At 52.9% G+C, this 7582-nt stretch overlaps 1 long non-coding RNA gene across 1 annotated transcript; it reads left to right on the top strand.

Moving 5' to 3' along the window:
- The first annotated feature begins 1375 nt into the window (after positions 1–1375).
- Positions 1376–3070, top strand: LOC106026291 (uncharacterized). Its single transcript, XR_001199910.3, has 2 exons — positions 1376–1793; positions 1888–3070. It is a non-coding gene; the product is annotated as an uncharacterized LOC106026291 (long non-coding RNA).
- Positions 3071–7582: the final 4512 nt, after the last annotated feature.

The following is a 7582-nucleotide window of genomic DNA, read 5'->3' as shown; positions in this document are numbered from 1 at the left end:
TCTGTTCAAACAAAGAATGTGAGGCATGTACTTTGCACCAAGCAATAAAGTCCATCATATCGTTTAATATAAATTCCATGTAACCCCTCAATTCTTGTAGAATACATTTCCTGATTTTTGCCAAACTCTCGAATCTACCCCCAACCCATGCCCATAGGAGAGCCCCTCGTGGCTCACAGGGCCTCGGGTCTCTGGTTTTACCCGTGGGCCGGAGGGCTCTGCTCGCCCACCCGTGTTGTGATGGACTCCGTGGCACTGGCTAGTGGCTTTGGGACACTGCAAGTAGATGTTTGTCGGTTTCTCATGCCATCAGCGATAACCACAGACATGACTGTTCCAGTTCTGGCTACGTCGCTGTATTTTTTCCATCCATTTTCTCAGCATAGCCTGTCTACAGAACAATAGTCCAGGCCCAGCCGGCGGTGTGCGCCCACTTCACGTTGTAAGGGCTCCTACTTGGCCAGCTTCAACTGCCCAGCTGATGGCCGGAGAGGTAGGGAAGCAAGTATTTATAACCTTTCATTTTAGTATAATTTATTTCATTTTAAGTTTTCATGAATAGCTGTGCTTAGTGAGTGGCTTCCAGAATTCCTGAAAGTTTAATTACCAGCTGGCGCACACCTGTAATCCCAGCACACGGGAGGCCGAGGCAGGAGGACCGTTAGGAGTTTGAGGTCAGCCTGGGCTGCACAGTAAGCTCAAGGCACCCTGAACTGCAGAGCGAGACCAAAAAGACAGTGAAAAAAACAGAGAATTAACGGGTTGGTGAAGGGGCAGAAATGGGTCCCCAGAGCCAACTAGGTCCCAAAAGTGACCCAGAGTAAAGAATCCAAGCAGAGAAGTCCGCCTACGCTTCCTGGGCAGCCTGTCCGGAGCCAGGCAGGGACAGAAACTCAGTTTCCTGAGTTCTTGCCAGGTCCCACCACTGATCAGACAGTCTCATTTTAATTCACGGTACAGTAATACCTCTGTTCCCAAACACGCCTGTTCAAGACCTCCACGCGGGGTGAGGAACACAGACACCGTCCTTTCCCCACAATTGTGGAACCAATTAAGTTCATGAACTGACGCACCACCCTCTATTTATTATTTGGGAATAAATCCTCGGGAATGCTATTTTTTAAAGTCTCCTCGTTGTTCTCATTTTATAAACAGGAAAACTGATAGACAAGAGAGGTGTGTTGGTGGAGGACCCACAGACAGCAAATGTTACAGCTGGATTCCCCGCAGCCCCCATAAATTAAGCCAAACCCCGAGTTAGGAGCCATTGCATTTTTATATTCTGATTGTGTGGACCCCGTCTGGGATGTGACGTTGTAAGACGGGCCTCATGGATTCCAGAGGTTGCATCAGACCAGGATTTAACAGGCATCAAATCACCTTCCCAGTGTCATCCCTTTCCTTCCTAACTAATGATTCCCCAGGCTCCTTTGCAGTTATAGACAGTCACATGACACCGCTCTAGCCAATGAGCTACAGGTCAAAACCCCAAGGGGACTTCTGGGATTGCTTTGCTCTCCTTATTTAAGTGCCACTTCTGCCTCTTTCTTCTCATGCTTTAACTAAGGTCACGGGCTAGAGGTGGAGCAGTCACCTTGTGACCTTGAAGGGTCTCTCTCTGTCACAGGCAGAAAAGCGGAGAGAAGGACTCTGTGACATCGATGCCGTCATGAGGTCATCGCACTGATTTCTTGTTTTATGGGGAAAAGTGCCCAAATGGGTGGAAACCAACAGTCTTGGGACCCGCTCTGGGTTTGTGGCAGATTTCCTACATGCAGCGCCCGTCTAGGCTGGTGAGTTTGGGTCCTATCCCGCTGCGGTGTGCAGCTAGGTGGAGCTGTCGCCTGGGGAGTGACAGCTGATGGGCTCAGGTTTCTGTCCCTGCAGGCCGGCAGGAGCCCCAGGTGAGAGTTCGTTGGTGAGAAGCTGCGTCCCGGTGCAGTGACATTGGAAACCGGGCACACTTTGGATTGGAGTAGATTCCCGCCCACAGTAGATTGGAGTAGATTCACAGTAGATTCCCGCCCACAGAAGGAAGGAAAGTTTCCACTTAGGAAGTCTGGAACTCCCTGTCGCCTAGGATGTCACCAAGGATGGCGGAATTTATCTTCTTTCTCCTAACATTCTAGAAAGCATTCCTCTTACCGGAGCTCGCCGGCCGCCACCTCCAGATAGCCGCGCATTCACGCCTGTCCTCTGCAGTTCTCCTCAGAGGGCTTCCGTGTGGATTAAAAAATGCAAAATATCTGCTCGGTGCCAAATTCCAGAATTGCACAAGCCTGAGAGGAGGCTTGCTTTGTTAAGGTTTTCTTGTGGCAGCTGCCGCCGTGGTCATTAGCTTGTGAATTCCATCTGCCGGTGAGGCTGACTTTTGGGTTTGCCTCTTGATAATCCTGTCTGATTCTACCGCTGTCTAGACAATGAAGAAATTAACACCAGTGGAAACAGAATAGTGCAGAACCTTTGGAACCAAATACTTTTTAAAAAATCAACTTTAGAATCTGTGGAGCAAAATGTGAGAGCAATTAGTTAATTATGGGGCACCCTCTGGGACACCAGCCATGAGAAATAACAAGGCCTTCCTGTACTGATGGCCTTTTAATTCCTTGCAAATGCCCCTTCCCACACGGGACCCGTGATGGCGCCTTGGAACGTGTGATTGTGTTTCTGTGACCCTGCTCCAAGCTCATAAAGACCCTGAAAACGAGACACTGCGGCCGTCTTGCCCGACCCTCACGTTCTCTAACAGATGAGTTCTTCGCCAGAAAATGCTCCCGCTCTTCCCCGTGAGTCCGTTTGTGCTCTAGCTAAGAGAAAACCATGCACAAAAATGTTTTTCTAACATGTAAAACCCTTCGTTTGCTTTGCATTGCATACAGAATCCAAGCCACTGAAACTCTGATCTGATTCCTAAGACCTTGACTGAGCTCATTTCTTGCCAATTTCCCTTGTTCGTGATGCATCTTCATAAAACAAAAGTTCCTTTCCTCCAGAGTAGGAGCAAGCAAACTACCAGCCTTGGGCTGAATCTGGCCCTTCACTTGTTTTTGTAAATAAAGTTTTATTCGTACCCTGCTGTGTTCATTTGTTTCTGTGTTTTCTATGGCTGATATCTTTCTATGGAGGGCAGGATGAAAGAATTGCAAACCAAAATGCTTGGAGATTTGCTGACTTTGCCCCCACGGCACTGATGCCCTCGTCAGGAGATCCTCTGATTGCCTGTTACCTTTACTTGGCTGTGGGTACCAAGTGGGCAGGAGCTAGGTCACATCCGCCCCAGGGTCCCCCGTTTCCTGTGCTGGGCACTAAGCCCTTACTCTTGAGCACTGTGGAATGAAGAGGAAAAGAAACTGATGAAAGAAAAAAAAAGAAGAAAGGAAAAAAGATTGAAAAAGAAACAGGAACAGAAAGGAACAGCGACTGGGCGTTCCCGAGATGATCTGCCATGCTGGAAACCCTGACCTGTTACGGGCTGCGCTGTGTTGGTGAACTCTGAATGTCTGCAGCTTCTCTGAGCTTTATGCACGGTGCTCAACAGGATAAATTGAGGCAAGAGATGGGAGGGAAGACGGGCAGCCGGGGCCTGGGTGGAGCCGGGGACACCCAGTGCCCACCCCAGCTGCTTTTCAGAGATTCAGTCCATGGCATCCTCTCCCCTCGGGGAGCACGAGGTCATGCCCAGTGGGTCATGGTGCACAGGGCGCGAGCTGTCGCGTCTCCCAGCGCCCCTTGGTGTGTGGCACTTCCAGACCCCAAGGTGGGAGAAGACCGGTCAGCGCCCTGGGGCAGTTTCACAGCACATCGTCCCCCATGCCTGGCTCCTCTTCCAGGGGAGGAGCAGCTGGTGATTGCTTTGCCCGGCAGACTCCAGGAGAAGTGGCCCACAAGGCCAGCCTCTGCTTCCTTCCCTGCAATATTCAGGAGCCATCCTAACTGTTGGCAGTGCCCTGCGGCCCAGCCTTCCAGCTTTTGGGTCCCCTCTAAAGTACCAGGCGGAAGACGAAGCCATCTCGGACTCTTGAGGTCAGCTATCAGCTAGCTGAGCAGTGCTGAGGACCTCAGTGGGAAAGAAGCATCACCCAGCCGAGCACAGCCTGAATTCCCCACCCACAGAATTATCAGCTAAGTAAGATGGCTCCTCCTTAAGTCACTTTCATTTGGGCTTGCCTGTTATACAGCAGTAGCTCGCTGCAGCAAACCATGACTGAGCTAATGAAGCAAAGGGACTGTGGAGGTCCCAGCACATGGGAAATCATCGACGTTGCCCCTTCAGCCCCTCTTGGCCACGCTGAATCGGAAGACCAAACATTTTGTGCCCATTTTTTCCAGCTATGGATGTGAATCCAAGTGAAGCCACTTTAAGAAATGTGACAAGGGTCTAGAATGTCAGTTTTGTCATTACAGGAGCCAGCTATGCTTTGTTTCATAGCTGGTGTGGAGACACTATTATATTTTCAGAAGATGGCAAATCTTCTCATCCCTGGCCGGGGCACCTTGAACGCAGGGTGGGCTGCCCAGGAAGTCCCTCCATGTCCCTTCCACGTGTCCTCTGTGTCCCACCCTGCGTCCCTGGTAGGTGGCTGCCAGGGGATGCCGGATGGAGAGGGAGGAGTTGAGAGGCAGGAGAGGACATGTAGGCTCTGCCCCAGGAAGTGGCAGTGGTCACAGTGCAGGCTGCCTGTTCCCAGTGGCTCCCTCCCTCCAAAAGGACGTCTCTGAGCTGCCTGAACCAGAATGCAGTCTCCTCTCCTTCCCGAGTGCTGGGAGAGTTGCAGGGCTCGGGCTCTGCAGATTCCAGTGGGAACAGCTGTGCAGTGGAGCAGGGAGAGTGTGGCCGAGGCCCACAGCGCTCTTGGCTGAAGGACTCCCCTTGGACCTCGAGGTCCGAGTCTTTCAGTCTTTCGAGGACACAGGCTTTCAGGCTTTTCAAGATCCAACCTGCCAAGTGCCAGGGCTCATGCCAGGTCGGGAAGGAGGCTGAGGCAGGAGGATCACAAGTCGGAGCCCAGCCTGAGCAACGCAGGAAGACCCCTCCAAAATAAAACATACTGAGAACTGGGGCTGCAGCTGAGCACTCCCTGGGTTTCATTCCCCAGTATGGGGTGGGATCCAAACCAGAGCCCAGCACGGTGGTGCACGCCTGTAATCCCAGCACTCAGGAGGCTGAGGCAGGAGGATCATCCAAACCACTGCAGACAGTGAAGACCAAAACCTCGAGCTCAAGCTCGGGGGAGCGTGGGACTGTGTACCCCATGTGTGGTCCCGGTTGCCTTAGGTGGGAGCTCACCGTGTAGCCTCTGCCACCACCCTGAAAACCCTAAAGCCTTTGGAGTGCCCTGAAACTCGGAGAAGGTAGTGTCTAAGGCAATAAGAGAAATTAACCCTAAAAACAGAAGCGGCGAGGGGGCATCCCAGGGAAAAGCTGGAGCATCAGAAAGTCGGTCTGTCCCTGAACCTTTGAAGCCAGCTGTGACAGAGGAAGCCAACGTCTTATTTTTTTCTGGGGTGCGGGGGCAGTGTGGGGACTGACGTATCTCACAGCTGTGGTCCCCAGCGGCTGTTGTGTAAATGGGCAGTGGTTCCTGGGGACTGGCAGGGCCCGTAAATGTGGCCAGCGGGTCTGGGCGTTGCCCTGGGCCTGGGTCATTTCGACTTTGGGGAAGAGGTAGGAGGCGCCCGTGTCACATCCGGTGAAGGTGGGTGAGGGGCACCGTCACGTTTATGCGTGACAGAAATTGCCACACCCGGGCCCCGGGGATCCAGTTCAGCGCAGTAAGCACCTGCGATGTCGCCTGCCGGGCAAGGGCATGAGTTTGATCCCCGGTACCAGAAAAAGAAAGGAAAAGGCCTTGCCATCTATATTTTGAATTAACTCAGGACACTGAGGTGGTCACGACAGGGGGACTAAAGACAGTCACCAAAGGGGACCCCAGCGCTGCCTCCCAGAGCAGCGAGATGGGGGTGCGTGGGCCAAAGCTGGGGGGAGTCTGCGGGGAGACAAGGACAATGTGTCGCTTTCTTCTGCACAACGTGTCCTTTCCCGGAACAGTAGTTTCCATGACACCGCTCGCCTGGCCTCGTTCACACCTCGAGTTCCCCGGACCCGCTCACAGATTCCCTGCGTGTCCGCGTGTCCCCTGACTGCGTGTACCTAAGTGTACCGCGTGGTGACACTGGGGATTTAAAGGCTCGGGTGGAGGCTGAGCCGAGGAAGAGCCCCGGCTCCCTCGGTGGCCCGGAGGGGAAGCCCAAGGTCCTTGGCTGCGCCCATAGTGACGGCAAGGGAGGCTGACAGAATGGCGTTTGCAGAGCGGCTTTTCGACCTCTGCGATGTCGCCAGTTTTCCAGACAAACACGCATATGTCTGTGGCTCCAGGTGACAGAACCCCGTCTGGTCAAGCACCACCGAAACTGCAGGCTTTGTGTTCGCTGGACCACGGGGCTCCAGCAGAGCCATCAGGATGCGGCTCTCCGCCCTCTCTCCGCCTCTCTCCTTGCTCCTGGCTTTTCCCTGCCGAGTGCATTCTAGACCTTCGCCCACTGGCCACCAGCAGCACTAACGCCAACCAAGCATCGACACCACAGGTGGCAGCACTAGCCTCAGTAATTGGAAGAGAGGACGCGGCCTTGCTCCCAGCATGCCCACCGACAACTGGGGCTTCCCATTGGCTGGTCCTGAGTCACGTGCCCACTGCTGAGCCAATCAGGGTGACCTTGGGCCCAGGGGCTGTACTGCCTGGATGCAGCCTTACCTGAACCCTTTGGGTTCCCCGGGGAGTCCGAAGTCTGTTCCAGAAAGAGATGAGCAAGGAGAGCAACAAATAAATGAATAAATAAATAAAGGCTGTCTGCCCGATGATCAGAGAGCTTGCTATACTAACGCATGGTGTTAAGAGCTTTCAGTCTGCCTTAAATCAAGGTCACTCCAGCACCTCTGCTGTCCAGTTGCCTTGATTCGCTAGGTGCAGAGTCCGTGCCAAACCCCGCATTCTTTACATTTACAAAAAGCTTTTCACATCCAGGGTGGAGCTCTAGGCTGAAAAAAGTACTCGTTTGATTAAATCAATTGCTTAATCCCCTCAAGCCTTGTCAGGAGGTAAAGAGCACACGTCTCCTGTACGGGAAGCAGAGGTTTTCATAGACTCCACACGCCTTGAATTCCTTAGTAATCCCAGCAGGAAAGGACATAAAAGGGGGAAGGGACGCTTTTATTTCCCAATCACGGCCAGAGGAATTTTAAAACTGTTTATACACTCTGCCGAGTCTCTCCATACCTGACAGCTTTGGCAGGAAGGCCCGAGGCACTGATTTAAAACAGGCTGCGAGCGCGTGTGGAAGGTGCTCTGCCGCCTTCCAAGACAAACGTACCTGCAAGAGAGGTGACTTTTCCGGAGGAGACCCTGTCCTCTGGGACCCGGACCTGCACTTCCTCCAGGGAGACCCTGTTTCCGTCTGGGGGGTGGGGAGGGCGTGAGCCACACATTCTTTGATTTCAATGAAAACAAAGCCGAGTCCTGCCTGCCGATGATCACGTTAGATTTCTGGCTGAATTATACACTTTAGCGGAATGCCTGGGACTTGG

The sequence above is a fragment of the Cavia porcellus genome, unplaced genomic scaffold (genome assembly GCF_034190915.1).
Source record: "Cavia porcellus strain 051 isolate PalLab524CR breed Dunkin Hartley unplaced genomic scaffold, mCavPor4.1 scaffold_16, whole genome shotgun sequence".
Classification (NCBI taxonomy): domain Eukaryota; kingdom Metazoa; phylum Chordata; class Mammalia; order Rodentia; family Caviidae; genus Cavia; species Cavia porcellus.
This window is presented reverse-complemented; position numbering and strand designations above follow the sequence as displayed.